Raw genomic sequence first — 10235 nt, forward strand, 5'->3', positions numbered from 1 at the left:
ATTTCTACACACACACACACACACACACACACACACACACACACACACACACACACACACACACACACACATATATATATATATATATATATATATATATATATATATATATATATATATATATATATATATATCCATGTATGTGTGTTTTCATATTCATATACATCTCCCAGAAGAAGTCCTTTCTGATTTCAGTTACAAGGAATTAATCTGAGTCACTAGAAGGCTCTCCATCCTTTACAATAGACCCATAAAAGTAAAGACTTATTATTCCCGTTTTTTTTCAATATGCTCTTCTCTAATTATAACCAAGGTTGGATCAAATGGCATCCAACAGTAGATCATCTTTATCTTCTACCAGTAAACCTCTAGGTATTTTAAATGTTAAGTATAATTATTATTTCTACATTGTCCTTGGATCCTCTTAATTTTAAGTACCAGTATAAAGCTGTGTCTTTGGGAAACTTTACAGCTTTGCTAGGCTACGTTCACATGATAGCTTCTGTTTGCTCCTTCCTTTCTGCTTGCTTGCCTGCCTGCCTGCCTGTTTGGCTGGCTTCTTGTTTGAATCAATCTAAAATTCTACTAGGAAAGTACTATAGCTCTCAGTGCCTTAGGCATAGCTCAGTAAAATGTACTAAAGAAGGTGTGTAGCACAGATAGTTCTAATGGTTTAATAGTGATACCTGCTCCCCACGTAGTTGTTTAGTTCATACCAATAATTCTGATTTAATAACCTGACTTCCTAGAGCTGTTCAGAGTACCTTCAAAGGCTTCCTGTACATTACAAGTAAGCCTGTATGAGGCCGAGAAGGAAGGTTTTCTGATCACCTTGACATGCAAGTTACACTTTTCGATTTTTAAATATTTTTATCCTTCCTTTATTACTTTTGTAAATAACTCAATGTGGAGGCCATACATAATAATTCTTTATCATCCTATTTTCCCCAGAACAACCACCCCGTGAAGTGAGTTGGACTGAGAAAAAGTGACTGGCCCAAAGTCATCCAGCTGGCTTTCATGCCTGAGATGGGGCTAGAACTCACAGTTTCCTGGTTACTAGCCTGTTGTCTTAATCACTGTACCAGACTGGCTCAGAATAGGAACAATGCTCACATATTTGCTCTGGCTGGGATCAAAATGGCTGCTGGAATTATAAAAGGTAAAGGTTCCCCTCACACATACGTGCTAGTCATTTCCGGCTCTAGGGCGTGGTGCTCATCTCTGTTACAAAGCCGAAGAGCCAGCACTGTCCAAAGACCTCTCTGTGGTTATGTGGCCGGTATGACTAAACCCCAAAGGCGCACGGAACGCTGTTACCTTCCCACCAAAGGTGGTCCCTATTTTTCTACTTGAATGTTTACATGCTTTTGAACTGCTAGGTTGGAAGAAGCTGGGACAACTAACGGGAGCTCAATCCATTACGTGGTGCTAGGGATTTGAACCTGGAATTATATAAGGTCGCAAAATACGAACTGTGAAGCAGCTGAGAATGCAGCTGCCAATTTTACCAAAATTGGCAGCCAATTAATCATGCTTTCTCCCAAGTATTAATTCCTAACTGCTCAGGCAGTTTGCCAGGTAGAAAGGGGAGGGCTTGATTAATTGGCTGCAATTTTTTTCTTCAATCCCACCTCATTCCTTCTTTACTTCCATTCCCTAAACATCTCATCCATCAATTTCATTCACCCATGGCCTGATATTCTCATCTTATGTTTCATCACTCATCTGCTGAATGATTGACTGCTACCTGTGGGAGGAATAAAATAATATAATCTGACAAAATAATACCCTGGGCAGCGAAACTACATATTCCATATAAGGAATAGAGCTTGTGACATTTCAAGACCTAGAATCACCCTGTATCTATTACAATACTATGCTTCATAATATATTTATTATATATATAATATATTATATTATATAATATAATATATTTTAGTTGCAAAAATCTAATACGACAGAAAAGAATAGCAAAGACCTCTATCAAGAAGTAGATATCCAAGAGGCCTCTGAATTGGCAGCAATAATTGTATAGTTCTAGAAATCATAGACAAATGTTCCACAGGTGCTTCTCAAAAGGCTATTAAACTTTCTTGGTTTTTTCTTTGAAAATATCTTAGTTCTCATCCAATAAGCTTCTTCAGAACTGATGAAACATTTTCAAAGAAAAAAAACCAGGAAAGTCCAGTTGCCTATTAAAAAGCACTTTGGAACAACCATGACCTGGATGGTTGAGAATCTCCATAGAAACATAGACAAGATGTTTTGACCAATAAATGGTTGTAGAAGGCACTTTTGAAGACTGCAAGCAATATATCTAGTTTGTTTACTGCACCGTGAATGTTTTAATTAATCCGTTAAATTTATAATGTAACATGAAATAAATTAGACAAAATGTTATGTTTTTGTTTCTATTCGGGGTCCTTATGAGTCAGCAGTGTCATTTTACAAGATGTGTCATTGGATTCACTTTCTGGTTTTCAATCTCTCCTCCACCTTACCTCAGCCACTCACTGAGTATCCTCCCTATTGGACTGCCCAACAGCCCTATTGGACTGTTCAGGTTTTCATCCTTACCTTCTTTCAAACTTTTCCTCTGAAATAGTCTTATATTTTGCAAACTTTCCCTTTAATTTTTTTTTCTTGCAATCCCTGGGTTGCATTATCAAAAACCCACAGTTATGGTTTGTGCATGGATAGGATTATTTTGCCTACATCAATATTGGCATCCAGAGGATTTCATTTTCTATTATTACATCCAAATAAGCTTTGCAGTACTTCTCACACTTCTAACTAGCCAGTCCTGTCACATAATTCCTTCTTTCACTTTCAGCCATCATTCCATGCTCAGTGAGCATATCTATAAAGGTATTTTGGAGTTCTTGAATTGCAAAAGAATAGAGGTATTTGTCTGATCTGGTGTGGACCATATTCCTTAGTCCCTTCTGAATGAATGGAAACAATATATTGTGAAAGAATATTTCCTGCAAACTGAATTTGTAGAGATTACTGAATCTAGACATGCATCAAACACCTGGAATACTGCAACCAATTTTGGTCACCATATTAAAATAAGGATGTTGAGACTTTGAAAAAAAAGTTCAAAGAAGAGCAACTAAGATGATCAAAGGCCTGGAGACTAAACCATATATGAAGAACGGCTGCAAGTTTTGGGGTTGGCTAGTCTAAAGAAAAGAAGAATTAGAGGTGACATGATAACAGTATTCCAGTGTTTGAGGGGATGCCAACAAAGAAGAGGGGATCAAATTTTTCTCCAAAACACCAGAGGGCAAGACAAGAACAATGGATGGAAACTAATCAAAGAGAGAAGCAACCTGAAACTAAGGAAAAACTTCCTAATAGTGAGAATAATGAACCAGTGGAACAGCTTGCTGTCAGAAGTTGTAGGTGTTTCATCACTGCAAGTTTTTAAGAAGAGACTGGACAATCACTTGTCTGAAATGGTGTATAGGACCTCCTGCTTGAGCAGGGGGTTGGACTAGAAGACCTCTAAGGTCCCTTCTAGTTCTATTCTGATTGATATTAATCTAACCAGATTAAGAGAAAATAGAGGAAAAGGAAGCAATAGGAAGATAAGTGAGGAAAGAAAACTTCATCACATGTTTCTCATGTGCTGCAATGCTGGACTCAGATATTACAAAAATAAAGAATTTACAACATTCATCCATTTAGAGAATTAATAAACTATAAATTCATATTAAATGTAGTCCTCACTTAGTGACCACAATTAGAATTGATAAAATGGTTTTTAAGCAAAGGGGTTGCTAAGTGAAGCCACGACTGTGCTTTTGGCCTTATTTTAGCTTTCCTTTGCTGCAAAGGTTGTAAATACTTGGATCGGTCATAAATTTACTTTTTCATCACTACCATAACTACCATAAACGAGCCTGTCACCAAATGAGGTGTACATCTTTCATGGGGTTTGAGGATATAGTCATAGTTAACAGCTGACTGTAAACATCTTCCTTACATGATGATATGTTCATATTTATTCATTTATTTAATTTGGTTTATATGTTACATTGTATTAATATTCATGTATTTATTTTGATTTATAAATCATGTTACATTACATTACATCAGTGGTGGGATTAAAAAAAATTACTACCTGTTCTGTGGGCGTGGCTTAGTGGGCGTGGCAGAGGAAGGTTACTGCCAAATCCCATTCCTTCCCCACCCCACTAACCTGCTTTCCAGCTCCGTTCTCCTGTGCAGGGCAACAAAAGAAGACTAGCTGATCAGTTGGGACTTGAGAGACAGAGACTAGCCAGGGCCAGTCAGAGGTGGTATTTGCCGGATCTCCAAACTACTCAAAATTTCTGCTACCGGTTCTCCAGAACTGGTCAGAACCTGCTGAATACCACCTCTGCATTCCATCTGTTTTCTTCTTTGTTGTTGAGGGGATCCTTCTGGATCTTTTTCTGGATTTGGTGAAGGCCCAATTGGGAATGCCACAAGTTCTGAGGGCTTCCTTGATGGGATGATGAGTTCAGTGGCAACCCGCCTCTTGTCTGCATCTGTCTTTGATTTGCCAACCTCAATTCTTCCTAGATAAGGCTCTGTGCTACTTTCTTCTGAATAAAATACTATGAGGCACTTTATGTGTGGATGCCTTTTAAAGAAACATCAAAACTGCAGTAGGTCCAAAATGAGGCAATTGAATGCTTCTTTGGGGGAATGTTATATTTACCTTGGATTAATTGAACTGGCTTTTCTCTGAACAAAATTCTAAACAGCTTGCTTAAACTTATGAACCTTTTTACAGCTTGGATTATTAGTATAATTATTCTTAATTAAACTTGTAATCTGCCTGACTTTCAATAACTTGCCTGTCTAAATTTTTGACTTCTTTATTTTTGTATTTTTCTTCCACAAATCTGTTACGAGATTGTCTAGAAGAGAAGTCTAAAAGCAACTTGGCCCAAGGTCTTCTTGATCATGGGACCAATATTGTGCAATAATGCCTGGTTTGGAATTTATATATGCATGTATTAACATTGTTTTTTTGTTTAATTTGATGCTATTTTCGCTGATGAAAACTTGTAATTAGTTAACACTGTTCATGTCATTTTGTAATCTTCCGTGGGCTGATTTGCTGGAAAGGTGAGGATATAAATTAGACTGAGTGGCAAATTTGACAGTTTGAGAAAGAGAAAGAAACAGAAAAGATTTCACCATGGGTTCTTCACCCTCAGGACAATGGCTAATCTTTCTTCATATTATTGTTGTTGTTTGGCTCAGGTGACCAACTTGGTGGTATGAACATCAGGATACACAAAACTATAATACCGTCCATGGTGCCACAGTGGGCACAAACATACCTACCCATGTAGCACAATGCCAATGACCTCATTGTTTATGAACACTAATGAAACTAGAGTTGGACCCCAAAACATTTGGGGGGGGGGGAATTCATCACCTAAAGTTGGCAGAGTTTCTGAAAGGGCAACAGAAATTTATCAATCCTGAAGGGGGACAGTAGCATCTTTCCTTCAAGAAGGCCATAGCAGGAGTGCCTGCATGAGAGTTTCCTTGGGAATTTATTTGAAGTGTGCAGATTGATGGAGACATGATAGCACAATGAATGACAAAACTTTGACAACCATATCTGTGGCCACTTTAGAACTTAAAAATACAGGAAGACCTGCATACCCCATGAAGAATTCTCCAAAATTCTATTTTCTTTTGAAGTGAATTCCAAAAGCAAATTCTTTCTCATCAAATTAGCTAATAGCAAACAAAACATAACAACCCCAAGATAATTTCTTTGCCCAGCACTAAACGAATTGGTAAATTGGGTGTGGGGGGACCAATAACTGCAATGACTGCTTCTCCTAATGCTTTTGGCTCCTTGTTTCTTTCCATTCTCAAAGAAGGTTGACATTATTAGTCTAGGTAGGGCAAACACATGGCTATGTAACTCAAACATCACTGTTGTAACACTTAATTTGGCCACTGGGAATCAAATACGTTTTCTCAAATCTACTGAGAAAATGCTATTCAGTGTAAAGAAACTAGGGAAGGATTTGCTTTTTATGGCCGTTGGATGAGATGGCACCGCAGGACCAAATATTTTGTAGAACATTGAGAACTGTAACAAAGCAGGGACTAAATAACTGGAAGTATTTTGTGCCAGATGAGAACATCAAAAACCTTGTTTCATCTCTTTCAAATGATGGGGTTGATGACATCTGTAAACCTATTGCTTACACCTGTTAATAGGTCTAAGCACCTGTTTGAAAAAAGACATTATTTAGAGTGCCCTTGTTGAAACATGTTGAGTATTCAACCCTCTTTGGGTAAGATTGTTATCTTTTCATGGTGTTGCTACATTTGTATTACAAAGGCAATTAAATAACGTTGACTTGACAAGCAGAGGGAGTAAAGAGGGGATGGAGCAAAGTGTAGGAGGTTCTTTTTAGATGGGAACGTACTTGGCTTCGCCCACTATGTTTAAAAAAAATTTTCTATTGACTTCTATCATGCTCTTTGTAAATGTAGAACATACATGTGTGAATGCAGTGCTCTCAACTGGCATGCAATCCTGCAAATTGTGGAGCATAGCCAAAGTAATGAAATAATAAATAAACATTTTATTTTAGAAATTCAACTAGCCCACAATAAAATAATTTTGTAGCAGGTTCTTATTTTATTAGTTCCAGAGATCACTCATACTTCTGTGATCAAGCTGATTAGAGAAGGTCAGCTTATGTATCCCAGGTAATCTGTATGGGACCTTGATATGAGATTATTGCAGTATCTGAATATATATAAATATTTTTGTTGCACAATATAAATCTTCCATACATAGATCCTGGTTGTATTTCAATTTTTGTCCTTACCATAAAGTATTCATTTTATCCCTGACAACAGTGTCCCGTGTGAAGAGGTAAAGCAGAAATCTTCACATGGGTAGTTGGGAAGACTGGTGCCTGAGAGAATGAGAAGAGGAATTGAGAACTTGAAAAGAGAAAGATAATGCAACCTTTCTCATAGTATCAGATTCTGGGAATAAATAGTAAAAATAATTGACAGAACAATCCTTGGAAATTCTCTGTCACAACATGAAATGATGACCATTACCTTAAATTCCTTTAAAAGAATTAGGCACAATGAACTATCAGTGGCTATTACTCATACCGCCTATATATTTGTAGAACCAGGAAGTAGATAAAGACTATTGTTATATTTTCCTATCTCTGGAGTTTCTATCCTGAAGAAATAAATGATTCATTGTGTCTCTTATTTAAATAATTGAAAGTGAGGGTGGCAAGGAGGATGTCCCATGAGATCATTGGCAAAGGGCTCTGTCTCTTGTCAAAAAATAGAGATTTCACTTTGAAAAGAACAACTGTCAGTTTTGTTTTTATCATTTTCTGTAACTTAGATTTGTTCCATTTCAACTCTGTATCCCATTATCTCCTCCCCCCCAAAAAGCACAAAAGTTGACACAAAGTTTTCCCTAATACACATATTTTTTTGTGTGAGAGGTAGTTTCCTTACTTATTTTTGAAATTAGTCATTCTTTAATATCATGTTCCTTTATAAGATTTTCCTTTTACCAATCATAAAGAAAAAAATATTTTTATTCAGCCCAAATGCCAGACAATACACTGTATATCAAGTTATTGAACAAGCTAAGTCATACAAAACAACAACAAATGATGGCTTAGAAAGTTGCACCACCATATTGAGAAGTAAATATTGAAGGATAACCTTATGCCAGTGTAGAAATTGGGCTGGGAAGCATAATTTCTGAAATGTGAACTGATTTAAAGGTTTCCTAGTCTGTAACTATCACTGATTTCTTCATGCAACAGAGACATTTGAAGCAATGGATTTTTGCTAGTGGAAGACAATTATATGAACGTATCTGTGTGACTGCATGGTTAGAACTTACAATGAAAATGGCTTTAGCCATTATTATTATTCCACCTATCATATTATTGCTCATTATGGAGACACATACTGTAGGTAAACAATGTATTTTCTCATCCTTTGTGATCTTTATAATATCAACTGTCTGAGCTAGATTTAATCAAAAGATGATGATCAATAAAAACTTTGCTGGTTAATGGCTGTGAGCCAACTTCAGTTGTGTATGGACTATTTGCCCAATTAATAGCAATATATGTAAACAAAGTTTATCATCCAGGATTAAATATGTTACTGATTGAAATCAATCGGTCTATCTATCAATTAAGTTTTGTATTTCAGTGCCTTCTTCACATGGCAATAAACCTTGAGCCTGGTGAGATTCGAACTGCAGATCAAGAAACAGTCTAAGGTATCCTTAAATACTTCCTCTGTAGAGTAAATAAATTTATTGGAACTGTCAAAGTGAAAATGGCAAAATGGAGAAGTTTTAGTTATAATGATGGCACATACCTCTCTGTCCGAAATAAGAAAAAATAAATTTAGAATAGAAAGGACAGACAGGGTATAGAAAAAGCATAAATTCCCAAAGGCTGAAAGCTCTTGTTCCACCAGTTTATCAAGGATTTTTTTTAATATTATGGACTTTATTTTGGAAATGTTCATCTATCAATAGAGTAGGCTGCCTGTCATCTAATGGGCTATCTTCTTAGTGATGCATTATAAAAAGACAATTAGTTTACCTCTATCAACTAAGCTCTCTATCCAGAACATAGAAATAAATAAGAATTATGTATCATATATATACCCACACTGAGTCCAATGAGACTAACTTTTAAGAGGTGAGACAATTGGGTTGTTTTTCACAACTGCTCCTTGTATTCCCAATGCTGGCACATGAACAGCTATTCACATTGTCAATCCATATCCTGATTCTCTGTTCCCAAGCATTGCAGATCCCTGACTTCAGAGAGTAATAAAGACTAACAGATTTGATATGTCTTGAGGCTCTCATTGAACAATGCTGGAATAAATGGTAAATATTACTTTAAGAACAACTGAGGATGACTAAACAAGAGTAAAGCAATGTCATAGGTGCAGGGCAGAAAAAAGTGGCTCTCACTACATATGGTGAGATATGTGCTAGGTATATAAGTGTATAAATTGGACTTATATATCGATATGTAGCATTATATAAGTCTAATAGCAATAGCACTTAGACTTATATACCACTTCACAGTGCTTTATAGCCCACTCTAAGCGGTTTACAGAGTCAGCATATTGCCCCCAACAATCTGGGTCCTCATTTTACCCACCTCGGAAGGATGGAAGTCAACCTTGGGCCTGGTGAGATTCGAACTGCCAAATTGCAGGCAGCCGGCAGTCAACAGAAGTAGCCTGCAGTACTGCACTCTAACCACTGCACCACCGTGGCTCATGGGGCTCGTGTCTCCTATATATATTTAATTATTAACCCATTAAATCCCATTCCCAAGGATCCTAGTCTTGCTAGTTTCAATCTTGCTAATTTCAATCTCCAGCATTTCCAACTAAGTATCCCTCCTTACAAGCATATCTTGCATGCATCTTTATACATACAAAGTGTACAAAACATGCATATGATCATCAGATATTTCCTAGATCCTCAGCTTGTAATGGTAACAGAACCTGCCCATTAGGACCATAACTTGTTAAGGCCATAAAGTGGGTCACCCACATGACTAATCCGATTTGAGGATCTTTTTGTGGCAGTTATTAAGCAAATGCTGTGGTCATTAAGTAAACCAATTGTTCCCTATGGACCAGTTTTGCCAAAACCGGAAGTAGATGCAGGTTTTAGGAAAAAAAAAAAAAAAAAACATTGTAAAATTATATGACCACAAATACTGGAAACAACTATAAATGTGGGCTACTTGTTGTGCGCCCAAAATGTCTGTGACTTTGGGGATGGGAGGCAACATTGGAACTCATAAGTACCCCTGGGGAGGTCCATTGTAACTTTGAACAATCACTAAGCAACCAGTCGCAAGTGGAGAACTACCTGTAAAAGGAATTTTATGCAATGTATCTAATTGTTTGTTTTTAAAAACAATACATGAGGCTCTTCCTGATTATATATAATTATATATAATTATTTTTATATATAATTTTCTCAAAAGTATACATTTTCCATCAATATACCTCACGATGATGTTCCCCTGATATAACCATTTTTGGGGTACTTCATGTTTTGAGCTGGAAAATCTTTCAAGAGTAGCATTCATAAGCTCCGTAAAGTGTGTACTCATTGATGTATTTTGTTTTCGCATCATCACAAAATCTCCAGAACCATAAAG

Source organism: Notechis scutatus, chromosome 6 (genome assembly GCF_049901735.1).
Source record: "Notechis scutatus isolate UNSWTSFEM ecotype Mainland chromosome 6, rNotScu1.2, whole genome shotgun sequence".
In the NCBI taxonomy this organism is placed as follows: domain Eukaryota; kingdom Metazoa; phylum Chordata; class Lepidosauria; order Squamata; family Elapidae; genus Notechis; species Notechis scutatus.